Source organism: Cebus imitator, unplaced genomic scaffold (genome assembly GCF_001604975.1).
Source record: "Cebus imitator isolate Cc_AM_T3 unplaced genomic scaffold, Cebus_imitator-1.0 Scaffold561, whole genome shotgun sequence".
NCBI classification, from domain to species: Eukaryota; Metazoa; Chordata; class Mammalia; order Primates; family Cebidae; genus Cebus; species Cebus imitator.
The window spans coordinates 791,673-807,162 of record NW_016107876.1 but is presented as its reverse complement, the minus strand read 5'-3'; positions in this window follow the sequence as shown (position 1 = coordinate 807,162).

Here is a 15,490-nt window from a genome sequence, read left to right as displayed (position 1 = left end):
TGGGGAGGAAGGCAGCAAATCACACTGCCACGTGTGTACCTATGCAACAATCTTGCATGTTCTTCACATGTACCCCAAAACCTAAAATGCAATAAAATAAATAAATGGTCTCATTTTTAACAACAATTGAGAAGTCAGTTTTCTGAACTAACACCAGGAGTTGGCAAAAAAGTTAATGACAAGAATTTATAGTGAGCTCCATGAAAATCAGAAATCAAAATTCCTGGAATAAAGCTGAGTTGGGAACATAAGGAGATACACATATATTAACATTGGTTCTCTAACAAGGTGACATAGATATGTTTTATTCAATAACGTCAGTATAATTCTGGATTATTTTTGTTAATCTGTCTACATAGATGGTGGCCCTTAGCTCCTCCCCTGAGAGAATATTAAACATGTCATTTGCCCTTTTACAGGAATTGTAGACAGGATTCAAAGGTAATTCAATTAAACCAGCAATTTTGAAGGTTATTTTGTGCTTATGTGCCAGAAACTTTACTGGGGTTATAAAAGATGAATGAAATATAGTATCAGCCTTTAAAATATTCATATAATCTACAAATTAATAAGGACCTTCTTGATTGTATACCAAACCTGATACCAAATTATTTGCATGTATCTAATACTAACCTCTATCTCTCACCAAATCTTTTGCAAAAGGTACAACTTTATCTCCTCCCACTTCTTCACAATCTGGAAAACTACTCTTTATTTGAGGACATTGCTTTCTTTGTTTCTCCCAAATATACTATTCATTGTCTGTGGGTGATTCTAATACAGACACCCAGAAAATATCACTCACTATTTAGCATTGTAAATTAAATTCTTTACTGTCAGAATTTGAAAGCTCCCAGGACTCTTCACTGAGTGTATACTTTCTTGTAATGCAGACAGGATATAATATTCTGACTTACTGATAATGGAATTATCAGAAAATGCCAAGGTTCAGTTCATAGCTCATGAAGTCATTTTAATACATTAGAAATCTAATTGAAAAATGGAAAATATGACATCAGAATTTCAGCAACTCCTTGCTTATCCTGCCATATCAATAAGACTGTTATTACACAATTGAGGCAGCCTCAAAATGGTATGTTCTTTTTGATTAGAAACCAGTTAATTATTCTAATATATTCATAATATAGGCATTCTTTTTGAGACTGTGTCAATTGTATTATAAGACTAGTATTTCTATAACAGGGCTAGAAAGCATAATTAAAATTATGATGTCAAAATGTTCGTTTTTCAATTAGATGCATAATGTATTGAAATGTGATTTATAAACTATTTAGCAACAAATTCAGACCACAGTCAAGAAAGTCATAGAAAAGAATGAACTAATGATACATACAACAACATGGATAAATTTTATAAACATCATGTTGAGTAAAAGTAGTGAGACACAAAAGACTACATACTATATGATTCCATATATACGAAATTCATTGTGAGAAAAATGGATCCATGGTCATGGATGTCAGAATAATTTTTCTGTGAGTACTGACTAGAAGAAGGCATAAGGGAGCCTTTGAGGAGCTTCAAATCTTTTCTGCCTTTATCTGAGTGGTTTCATATATAAATGTTCATTGAGCTATAAATCTGAGATCTGCCTACATTTATTTTTGGATGTTATGCCTCAAAAAACTTTAGGAAAAGAAAACTATTATTTAAGAGTAAAGTAGTAAAGGAAGTAGTATATAAGCCAAAGAGTGGTGTTGCGCAGTATATAGTGTACTTATTATTTTGGAGTCATTTTGGTAATATACTGAAATAATTTCAGTTAGGGTAAATTCCACAGGTCTTAAATAACTACTCATTTATGCTTCTTTATTGCTTCTCCATCATATGTTTTTAGAATAAACCTAAACAATCGCATCCATGGATTACTGCAGTTTAACATGAATGGAATTTTGGAGCTCAGAGAGACAATTTGAAATGCTGAGCAGGACACTGAGACTCCTATTCCCTTCTACATAGAAATTGTTTTAGAACTGAGATTATATAGCCATATATTCATTAGTCAGTATATTATAAAGAGAGGAGAAGGAGTTAAAAAAGCTTGCAGACCTCTTCTGGTCGTGATTTTCTTGATTGACCATGCTGTGTCATGAGATATTTGAAGTATAGATGTCTGAGGGAATAAAAACTGCATGTTCGGATATGTCAAAAAGATAATTTGGGAAGGAATAGAAAAATTTTAACATTGAATAGAAAAATTTTAACCTTTCAATGTATCATATTATCAAAGCAAAGACTCGAATAGCCAAATAAATGGCAGTAAAGGAAAATTACCCTCTCTCTTCTCTGTATTTATTTGAAGAGTTCTTAAGCCATGGCCACTGGAAAGGTTGGGCCAAGATAAGCCAAAAATAAAGATATAATTGTGCATTGCTTTTTGTAAATATATGTGTACAAATAATAGCATAAAATAATTCTTTTAAAATTTTTACTATTCAAGCTTTATCTTTTTATTAAGGTTGGCAAGTGAGAGTGGACTCCTGGCATATGTCATACCTTATTCTATGAATAAAGTATTCTGTTATTTTATACTGATATCTTATCCAGCTTTACCCTTCTGCATAATTTTATGAAAATCAAGGTCTCTTTGAAGTCAAGATAGACCATTCAGGAAACAAGATGAAAATCTGGCTGCCAGTCTGTTTGCCTGTATAAACAAATATCTTCTGTTTTATTGTGTCTCTGTAAATTCTTGCTTAGAATAGAAACATCCAAAGCAAAGCAGAAAGGTACTATGATTTCAGTTTGACCTTGAATTGTAATCTATATAAAAAACTTTGGAGATGAAATTAAAGAGTCTTTTCTAGTTTTGGAAAAGTGAAACCTAAAATAAGAGGAAGTTCGTAAGCAGAGAATATCACAATGCACATACAGAACTGTTCTGAACACAAATCCCTGAATTAAATTTCCCCATGCAGTCTCCATAGAGAAGAGATTACTGACCTTTGGCTATGAATTCAAAAAGTTTACATCAAATTCAAGTGTAGTAAAGCAAAGAAGTTTCATCTTGTAACAGGGGATGTTTTTAATTGCATTTTATAACCAACCAAAACAATTTTACCCAGATAGAATATGATATAACTTAGTTATTTCCAAGGAACATTTTATTCATTAGAAATTGACTTTCTCAAAATTACTGCCACCAGTCTTTGTATACTAGAGAAAAATAAACAGCAAGTATGTGTCAGTCTCAGTAATAAACTATAGTGGCAGCAAGCTTAATCTGGTGTTAATTAGGCTTGTAGAAAACTAAATCAAGCATCAAAAACCACAGATTATTTTAGGCTTCCTCTAGCATAAACAGAAAGCCTTGGGGGTCCATAACATATTATTTTGGTTGACAGTTTTCCACCTTTGGTCAATTGATTTCATGTTTCTGATAGATTCTGTCTTGACTTCCCTTAGCTCTGTCTTCTCTTGGACTGCAAACAGCAGTTTGTTAATTCTTCCTATTTTATCATATTTAATCAGAATTACAAACTTCAAATATATTGTAAAATGAACCTGTATACAATATATCAAAACCTCTTAAGTGATACAGTGATAGAAATACTAGCCTCAAAAGTAAATACAGAACATTTCAAAAATCATTGCAAGTGTTTATTTACAAGCCATTTGTAATTACTAAGCAAGAATGAATGAAAGCTCTGGAAAATGTAAAACAGCAGAGCCTTTTACATTAAATTACAATTTACCCACAACAAGGAAAAAAAAATACTGTTTTCATAAAGTCTGTTGTAATTGAGGAGTGTGCTTATGTTCTACAAGTTCACTCACAAGCAAATGAATACTTAAACTGTAGAAACTTTAGCAGACGTGTAAAAGAAAAGAAAAAATACCACAAAAAGCAAGTAAACAGATATAAGCAATAATCATAGTTCACCATAACATTTTTTATAGTTTTATGTACCTAGATGATAAATACTCATGTAATAAACTTTTAATTTTGTCTCTGTTTTTTGAAGATTCCAACAGAAACTGCTTCCTCAGGAATTTCTTTATTTCTTCCTTTCTCCCTCCCTCCCTTTCTTTTTTCCTCTCCTCTGTCCCTCTTCTTGCCTGCTTTTCTTTCTGCTTTCTTTCCTCCCTATCTTCATCTACATTTTTCTATTCTTCAGCTTACTTGCTTTTTCTCTCCCTTCCTTTATTTATTCTCTTCCACGCCTCCTCTCCACATACCCATGGACATTTCTTAAGCAACTACTTTGTACCAGATCTTGAATATACAATGTCAAGTGAAACAAAGTTCCAGCCCTCTTGGAAGTCACAACTTGGAGAGAGAAATGAACATCAAATCAAAAAGTATAATATAGAGAAAGTCCCATAAGACACACAACAAAAGAAACCCTATACAGTAAGTGGTATAACAAAGATATTTACTAAGTGCTATAAGAACAGAGAATGGACATATAAATCAGACTGGAAGAAGCAATCAGGAAGACTTTTTAGAAATGTTGATGCTTATTATATATTTTTAAAAACAGATAGAAATATATAAATGAAAAATGAAAGGCACCATAAGAAGTAAAAAGGTCTTACGTAAAAGCACAATGACATCAAGAATCAAGATGCAGCCTAGAACCTACATGTCTGATTTAAGAGAGGAGTATGTGAAGTATGTCAGGGGATGAGAGCACAGAAATAGATATTAGTCAAAATATGAAATATTTTATATGCTAAATTAAGAAAGTTGAATTGTATTCTGGAAAGTATGAACAGTAATTTTAAGGATGTTAAGCAAAAACATGGCTGAAACAAACTTGTTTGAAAAAGATTACTTTAGAATTAACATGAAAGAAGAAGGAGTGAGCTAACTCTGGGCAGAAAGCCAGGTTGGGGGTTAAAGCTGCAACTAGGCAAAAATGAATGAGAGATTTAACTAAGTAAATGACTTTTGGACAAGAAAGGAAGGAATAGATTTGGCAGTTATTCAGAATGAGTTCTCATCAGAATGTAGTTATATTCTGTAACTAGCCTGATTTGGTTACATCCTGTACTTTTTAAATCGCATATATGAAAGTTGTAACTGTTATTCACTGTACCTTCAGGGTCTAGAAAAACAGATTTACATAGAAAGAACCCAATAAATATTTTTGAATAAATTAAAGTGTTCTAGAACTACAGGAAGTTGTGGTTCAAAGAATGAGATACTGGAGGTTTTTATTATTAGTAGTATTTTAGAGATGGAATGATGCTATATTACTGTGAAGTCCACAGTGAGTGCCCGAAAGTAGGTGGCTGAAGTGAACAGTGGTTGAAAATCAAGTAACTGTGAGACAAACACACTCAATGGATTATCTAGATAGATATTAGGCTGATTCTCTTGAGTGTGGATTAAAGATCCTGTGCCCCTGGTAGCTTCCAAAGAGCCATAATCTTGATGGAATAAAATGTCTCGATTTGTGGCCTCTACAAAATTGATTTCTAGTGAGGTATTCATTCATAACAACCATGAGTAAATATACATCAACAGAAGTGACTATTAATATGATTAAAAGTAATATTATTCTGAGATGTGAAAAATTACTGAGAATTGTTTGAAAGTTAAAACTTAGTAATAGAGAAAACAAGCTTATAGTGATATTGGCCAGATCTTGATGGTGTGAGATTTATATAAACATATGAATGTAATGAAAACTATCTTGTCCTAAGTGAACAATCATTTTATATAGACTAAATGCAACTTTTAAAATAGATAACATTCCACACTTACATGTTTCTTTGTCAAACCTCAGTAATTCAAACCACAAGAAAAACTATTTTTAAGTCTGAATTTTTGAATATTTTGCAGTATATTCAGTAAGCTGAATTAACCAAGTGTTCCCTTCTAGTGCACTGATTCTCATGGTTTTTATGTCTGGGGGATACATAGAAAATAATAATATTTGAACATCACATTGGGGGAAACAGATAAGGCTATTTGTATTAGTTCACTATAACACTGCTAATAAAGACATACCCAAGACTGGATAATATATGTAGAAAAGAATTTAACTGACTCACAATTCAGCATGACTGGGGAGGCCTCAGGAAACTTACAAACATGGCAGAAGGGGAAACCAATACATACTTCTTCACATGGCAATAGCAAGGAGAACTGTTGAGTGAAAAAGGGAGAAACCCCTTATAAAACCATCAGATCTCAGGAAAACTAATTAACTATCCTGAGAACAGCACGGAGGTAACTGCCCCTGGTGACTCAATTATCTCCTATCAGGTCCCTAATATGATATGTGGAAATTATGGGAACTACAATTCAAATGATATTTAGGTGGAGACATAGCCAAATCATATCATTTCATCCCTGGCCTCTCCCAAATCTTCTGTCCTCACATTTCAAAATACAGTCATGCCTTCCCAACAAAGTCTTAATTCTTTCTAGCATTAACTAAAAAGTCCAAGTCCAAAGTCTCATTTGAGACAAGGTAAGTTTCTTCTGCCTATAAGTCTATACAATCAAAAGCAAGTTAGCTACCTCCTAGATACAATGGGGGTACAGGAATAAATATACACATTCCAAATGGAATAAATCAGCCAAAATGAAGGGGCTACAGGTCCTATGCAAGTCCAAAATCCAATAGGGCAGTAATTAAATCTTGAAGCTCCAAAATAATCTTCTCTGACTCTATGTCTTACATCCAGGTCATGTGATGTAAGAGGTGGGCTTCCATAACCTTGAACAGCTCTGCCCCTGTGGCTTGGCAGGGTACAACCCTTCTCCATGCTGCTTCCATGAGCTGGTGTTGAGTGTCTATGGCTTTTCCAGGCACATGGTGCAAGCTGTTTGTGGATCTGCCATTCAGGGGTCTGAAGGATAGTGACCCTCTTTGCACAGCTCCACTAGGCAGTGTCCCAGTGGAGACACTGTGTGGGGGCTCCAACCCCATATTTCCTTTCCACATTGCCCTAGAATAGGTTTTCCATGAGGGCTCTCCTCTGGCAGCAAAATTCTGCCTGGACATCCAAATGTTTCCATACATCCTCTGAAGTCTAGGTGGAGGTTCTGAAACCTCACTTGTTGACTTCTGTGCACCCACAAGCTCAGCACCATGTGGAAGTTGCCAAGGCTTGTGCCCACTAAAGCCACAGCCTGAACTGTACCTTGGTTCCTTTTAGTCAGAGCTGGAGCAGCTGGGATGCAGGACACAAAGCCCCTAGGATGCACGCAGCAGGGGGAACCTGAGCCTAGCCCACAAAATCTTTCTTTCTCCTAGGCCTCTGGGCCTGTGATGAGAGGTGCTGCTACAAAGTTCTCTAACATGCCTTGGAAACATTTTTTTTCTATTGCTTTGGTGATTAACATTCGGCTCTTTGTTATTTATACAAATTTCTTCAGCAGGCTTGAATTTCTTCTTAGAAAATGAGTTTTTATTTTTTAGTGCATTGTCCGGCTGCAAATTTTCCAAATTTTTGTGCTCTGTTTCCTATTGAATACTTTGCTGCTTAGAAATTTCTTCCATCAGATACCCTAAATCATCCCTCTCAAGCTTAAAGTTTCACAGGTCCCTAGGGCAGTGGCAAAATGCTGCCAGTCTGTTTGATAAAGCATAGAAAGAGTCACCTTTATATCTTATATTTCAGAAGATCATAAAATTGGAATTCCAGTTCCCAAAAAGTTCCTCATCTCCATCTGAGACCACCTCAGCCTGGACTTCACTACCCATATCACTCTCAGCATCTTGGTCAAAACCATTCAAGTCTCTAGGATATTCCAAACTTTCCCTGATTTTCTTGTCTTCTTTTGAGCCCTTCAACCTGTTCCAACCTTTGCCTGTTTTCTAGTTCCAAAGTTGCTTACACATTTTCAGGTATCCATATAAGCAACATCCCACTCTCTGCAGTACAAATTTATTGTATTAGTTAATTATCACACTGTTATAAAGACACATCCAAGACTGGGTAATTTATAAAGGAAAGAGCTTTAATTAACTCATAATTTAGCATGGCTGAGGAGGCCTCAGAAAACTTGCAATCATAGCAGAAGGGAAAGCAAACAAGTCCTTCTTCACATGTTGGAGGCAAGGAAAAGTGCTGAGCAAATAAAGGGAGGGTCCCTTATAAAACCATAAGATCTCATGAGAACTCACTCACTATCATGAGAACAGCATGGAGGTAACCAACCCCATTATTCAATTATCTCCCACTGGGTCCCTCCCATGACACGTGAGGATTATGGGAACTACAGATGCAATTTGGGTGAGAACTCAGCCAAACCATATCACTATTCATGGTCAGAGAATATAGTGCTAGGTTGCCCTGACTCTGCAGCACCATGTTGACTGCTGAGGAGATCAGTGTCTTAGCACTTTTGTAACCCATTTTTGGCATACTATTTGGGAATCTCTGCACTAAAATTCTTGGCTTTTAGAATGAAGAAAAATATGTGTGATTAACAATGAAAGTTCAATTCAATGCTGGAGAATATACAAGTACTGTACTTAAAGAATTGGTGTGAGTAGTACTGGGCTTTGACTTATGTTACAACTCTAGTAGTTCTATGTAAAAGAGAGATGTCTAAAATGTTTTAAAACCATTTGGCTAAAAACTCTCTTTTTTGCACTATCACTCTGCTTAAAACTCACTTCATTTTCTATTGACAAAAGAGCTCCAGATAAATTTTCCCAAATGTCAAATAATTTTGCTTCGAGGTAACAATATTTGACACCAAAAAACTGTTAAGAGGCACAGATAGGGTATTAACATCTTAGGGTGCATAATTGCTTCTAATCACTTTTGATTATCAGTCCTTTATTCTTGAATAATTGTTCTTGAACTCAAATTAAAATTCAATGAATATTCATGTCTGCAATTATTTATTTTTACAAATTTTTCTGTTACAGCTATGAAAAATATATGAAAGAAATTTTAAAATACAGACTCTGCCATTAACAGTATGATGTGAAGCAGTGTGGCTATTGGAAAGGGTCATGTAGTAGAAATTAGAAAACCTAGGTCCAAGTGCATTTACGCCACTGTCTAGAAACTTGAGTCATTCACTAAAGCACGGGATTAAAAAATAAGGATGTGTGTAAAATAATTTGTAAAAGTTAATATGCTAAACGAATATACTTAGGAACAAAAATCCAGTGAGAAATAGACACATGCATATAATTAGATGTAGAGAAGGGCTAATGTGACATATGTTATAATAGAGACAGAAACAAAATGGCAGAGAGATATGACTTGAAAAGACTTAGACATAAGAAATACCTTTCAAAAGAAACAAAAAAAAAATTGAAATCTTTGAGGCAAAAGAATACACTGAAAGGTCTTTCCTAAAACCTTATATTCATTAAAGTGGGGATTAGTAAAATCTGTTTTCAGTGCTATCAAGCCTCAACTAGTTAGAACACAGCTTTATTGCAGAGATTTTCTTGTTGTTATATTATTTTATTGTGTTTAAATAAAACAAATAAGTCATAGAAAAACACATTTATATTGAAAAATTTTTAATAAAATTTCCTGGTTCATTTTCTAGGGTATAGTACATGTAAAACTTACCCTCTGGTGTGTTATCCATATCTGTAATCCTTGACAATTATTTTTCAGGCAGCTGAAACTCAAGACTTATCCTCAGTCAAAAAATGTTGTTTTATAAAAGACATTCAGTTATGATCATTAAACTACATGATATCCAGAAATGGGGCTCCAGAAATTTGTTAAAATCTTCAGAATTTTTTTTTAATTCTAAAGCTCCATCTAACCAGATCATTTAGTTATACAGAAATGCCTACATCAGACATTCAAGTTAATTGAAATTGTGTTGTGTTTCAAAGAGGTGCTCTGATCTTTTCTATAAGATAAAGAAAGTATTCTATATTTTAAAGGACAATAGTTATGAGAACCTATTGAATGAAATCATTTTCCTTCCAACTATCTGGAATGAATTAAGTGTGGTACAGTGAATTAGGCATAGCTATTGGCCCAAACAAGAACAGAAAAAAAAATCCTAGATGGTAAGTATAAGGAGTAGGCACTTGTGAAAACTGAGATAAATACAGAGAGCTGTATTAGAAGTGTGTGTGTGTGTGTGTGTGTGTGTGTGTGTGTGTGTGTGTCTGTGTGTGTGGGTAGTACTGCAAAAAAGTGGTGAAATAATTGAACTAAGTTCTAGTCCCAGTTCTGCTAATAGCAATTTTGAGCATTTCATTTCTCTGGATCCCAATTTCATTATGTAGAAAATGAATATTTATATTAGATGATGTCTAAGATTCCTTACAGACCTCATTTTATATGAGAATTATTTTCTAATACTTTCTATTAGGCGTGATTTTCAAATATCATTAAATTGAAGAACTGAATAAAAGAATATATTTTAATTTTCTTGTTTTGATATTATTATACCTCTAATCATGTATTTAGTCCTTTTCTTAACATAGTTATATATTATTTCTCTTAATAATGAATATTATATTTTATATATAATCTCAGAATTTAAAAGATGGTCACAACATTTTCATGTTTTGGAGCATTTCTCATATTGCAGAACTTATCATAAACTCTAAATTTTTGAGTCATGCATTTTTATATATGCGTGTTCTTATTTTAGCCATTAGTCACATATCAATGATTACAAGAGATTAATTTCATGATCAACTCACTGGAGGAAAGAAGCCACAAAAGTGATTGCTAAAAAAAAATGAGCATTCATGTTTAGTCAATTTGTAGCAAGGTGATGTTCCTGCCAGACTTACTACATTTATTTATTCATATATCATTATATCTATCAAACACTGGTTAAAAACATCTTCCACCCTACACAAAGGAAACACTGGAGCTAAGCACATTCCAAATACAGGACAGATTGTGTGTGTGTGTGTGTGTGTAAGGGAATAGGAAGAGAGAAAAGGGCTGGAAGAAGCTAAAATAGAAGATTGTGAGTGATTGTGTTTTGCTTTCTTCTTTTTCATTTTTTCCACATTTTATGTATTTTTTTTGTTATAAGCAGATAGTGAATAGAAAGGACAATATTGTTCCCAGAAAAAAAATTATAAATGCAGATATGCTATCAACTTGCATCAATTATGTCTCATAAATGGCTCTATCCTCTTTCTAATTTGATTAACAGTCTCCTAACTGTTCTTCCTATCTTTGCACATGGCCCTATGCCAATCTATTATTTACATAACAGATTTTTATAAAATCGAAATTAAATAGTCGCTAATAACTATTAACTAATAGTTAAATTTCTGGGGCTACTGGGGTAGAATAAATTTATCTTGCATGTGAGAAGGACACATTTGGGGTCTAGGAGCAAATAAAATTTGGGGTCTAGGAGCAAATAAAATGATTTGAATGTGTACCCTCCAAAATTCAGGTGCTCATGAAACATCAGGGTTTGTTGCCCAACGTTGTCTCATCTCTGTTTCCCCACATTGTGGCACAATGCTCTTGAGCTGCCCCAGCTGTAGTTCAAGCAGGCATACATGAGCCTCAGGCCACCACTTTCCTAGGGTACAAAATAGGGCCCTTGGCAGTGTCCATGTAGTCCTAATTCTGCAGGTGTACAGAGTGCATGAGCTGCAGAGGCATGATTAACTCTACCTAGATTTTACAGTATGCCATAGACAGTCTTGGGGCCCAGGCAGGGAACTATTTCAGGGATGGGCATGCTAAAGGAAGTCCCCATTTAGAAAATAACCAGCAGATCTGTGGGACTGGAGTCACTGCTGAGAGCCATCACCAGAGCATTGCCTAGTAGAACTCTGGGGCTGGGGCACTGCAGAGATTTCTCACTAGGCCAATACTTAGTGCAGCTTTCCTGGCAGGACCATTCCCAAGACCACAGTTCTGTAAAGTGATCAGCATGCAGCATCAGCATTGGAGAATCATAGGCTAAGTCTTCAACCCATGAAAGTTGTATCATGGGCTATTCTTAGAATATCCATGATGGTGTGGTCGTCAAGAGACTGGGTGCTCAACTCCTATCTTAGTTTGTGCAAAAGGAAAGACATGGTGTCAGGGAGGTCTATTCTTAGGATTCACTATATGGTGTTATTTACCTTGTATCAGTACTTGCTTTGGACCTTTTACATTTTTTAACCTATTTCTCACCTTTGAAATTGAAATGCATATTCTAAAACTCTCCCAGAATTTTCTTTTGCAAGTACATAACTGCTTTAACTTCACAGGCTCACCAACAGAGGGAAATTTTTCTCATGATGAATAATGTCTTGAATCTCACCCAAATATGATTTAGATGAGACTCTGAACTTCAGACTTTTGAGTTGATGCTGAAATAAACTAGGAATTTTGGGGGTACTAAAGTGGAATAAATGTATTTTCCATGTGAGAAGAACATGAATTTTGGATAACCAAAGGCAAATGCTATAGTTTGAGTATGTCCCCTTAAAAATACAGGTGTTGAAAGATAATGGTCAATAGTATAATATTACAAGATAGGACTTTTAATAGTTGATTAGGTCAGGAGGGTTCCTCTCCTTGTAAATTTTATTAGGATAATTATAAAAGAGACTTCACTCAGGACTTGGCTAGCTTGCCCTTGCTCCTTCCACCGTATGAAGACACAGCAGAGAACAGTTCTTACCAGACAGTGAAACCTATCTGCTCTAACTTTTTGTTGCCAGTTCCCAGAATGGTAACAAATATATTTATATTCTTTATGAATTATCCAGTATAAGGTATTTTGTAAGGACAATACAAGCACGCTAAGACATCACCAAAAGGACACAGTAACCTTCCAGTAGCTGAGCCCTAAAATGGAGACATACAAACTGCCTGAAAAATAATTACAAATAGTTATCTTAAGAAAAACCTCAAAACTTCAAGAAAATAAAAAGAAACAATAAAATTAGGAAAAATAATAAATGAACAAACCCAGAAATTTAACAGAGAATAAAATTATTTTAAAAACTCAAACAAAATCTAAAACTGAAAAATACAAAAAATAAAATCACTAACTTAGTACATCACTATCAAAAATTGATATAACATGGAGACAGAAAATCAATAAGGGAGCATTGGAATTAAGCTACACTTTAGATCAAATGGACTTGACATATACATAACATTCCTTTCAGAATATGCACCAGCATATGCATTCTTCCTAAGTGCACATGGAACATTCTCCAAGTTGGATCAAATTTTATTCTGTGAAAAAATTAGCAAATTTTAAATAATTGAAACTATATCAACTAACATTTCTGATAACAATGAAATAAAACTAGAAATAAAATACAGAATAAATTTTGAAAAATTATAAATTTGGAAAATTTACAAATTTATTAAAATTGAACAATGCTTCTGGACAACCAATGAATCAATTAAGAAATTTAAAAAGGAATTTACACACCTGGATGGAAAAGCAATCCTAAGTCAAGACAACAAAGCCAAGGACATCACATTACCTAACCTCCAACTATGCTCTAAACCTACAGTGACCAAAACATCATAGTTCTGGTACAAAAACAGACACATAAGCCAATAGAACAGAATATAAAACTTTAAAATACAGCCAAACATCTACAATCATTTAATCTTCAACAAAGTAAAAAAATAAGAAACAAGAAAAAGACTCCCCATTTTCATAAATGGTGCTGGGATAGATATGCAGAAGAATAAAACTGAACACCTACCTTTCACCATATGCAAAAGTTAATTCAAGATGAATTAAAGTATTAAATCTAAAACCTAAAAGTATAAGAATCTTAAAGAAAAGTCTTAGAAACACCATTCTGGACATGGGCCTCTGGGAAAGATTTTATGACTAAGTCCTCAAAAGTAATTGCAACAAAAGCTAAAATTGACAAGTGAGGCCAAATTAAAATAAAATCTTCAGCACAGCAAAAGAAATAATCAACAGAGTAAACAGACAACTTGAAGAATGAGAGAAAACTTTTCGAACTATGCATCCAACAAAGATTTAATATCCAACAGCTATAAGAAACGTAAATCAACAAGGATAAAGCAAACAACAATATTAAAAACTGGGTGAAGGACATAAACATATATTCCACAAAAGAAGACATACAACCAGCCTACAAACCTATGAAAAAAATGTTCATCATCACTAATCATCAGAGAAATGCAAGTCAAAACCACAAGGAGATACAATCATGCCAAACAGATTGCCTGTTATTAAAATGTCAGAAAGCAACAGATATTGATGAGGCTTTAAAGAAAGGGGGATGCTTATATATTGTTAGTGAGAATGTAAATTAGTTCAGCCACTGTGGAAAGCAGTCTGGAGATTTCTCAAAGAACTTAAAACTGAACTATATTGTTTGACCCAGCAATCCCATTACTAAGTGTATATCCAAAAGAAAATAAGTTATTCTACCAAAGAGACACATGCACGCGTATGTTTTTATCCATGCTATTCACAATAGCAATGAAATGGACTCAAATTAGGTGTCCCTCAGTGGTGTATTGGATAAGCAAATATGGTATATATTCACCATGGAATATTATTCGGCCATAAAAAGAATGAAATTATGGTGTTTACAGCAACATGGATGGAGCTGAAGGCCATTATTCTAAGTGAATTCATGCAGAAACAGAAAATGAAATACCACATGATCTCACTTTTAAGTGGAATATAAATATCAAGTGCTCATGGACATAGAGATGGCAACAATAGAAACAGGGGACTGCTAGAGAAGGTAGGGAGGGAAAGAGGAAGGGAGAGGTGCAATGGTTGAAAAACAAACTGGTGGATACTATGCTCAGTACTTAAATAACAAAATCATTCATATCCCAAACCTCACCATTACACAATATACCTAGGTAATAAACTTATACATGTACCTTCTGAATGTAAAATTTAAAAAGTGAAAGTATCTGGAGGAAACAAAATAAAACATAACATATCAAGACATGTGGGATGCAACAAATACAATTCTAAGATGGAAATTTATAGCAGTTACCATCTATTTCAAAAAAAACAAAAAGATATAAAATGAACAACCTAATGTTATATCTCAATAAACTAGATAACAAAGAACACCTAAGCCCAAAGTTAGCAGAAATAAACAACTAATAAAGATTGGAACAGAAATAAGTAAAATAAACACTACAAAAAAATAGAAAGAAATCAACAAAATTGAGTTGTTTCTTTTAGAAAATTTAGACAAAATCGACAAGATTTTAGCTAGACTAAGAAACCAATAGAAAATGCTCAAGTAAACTCAGCAATGAAAGAAGATATATTACAATTGCAATGACAGAAATACAATGAATAATGCAAAATTATTAAAAATTATATGCTAACAAACTAGATAACTTAGAAGAAATAGACACATTACTAAAAATATAACCTAAGAAGAATGAATCACAAAGAAATAGGAATTGTGAAAATAACAATAATTGATAAAGAAATTGACACATTAATAATATATTTCTCATGAAAGAAAAACCTAAAACCTGCAGAGGCCTCTATTAATTTTGACCAAACATTGAATAACTGATGCCAATTCTTAACTGTTCTAAAAAATAAAAAAAGAAAATACTT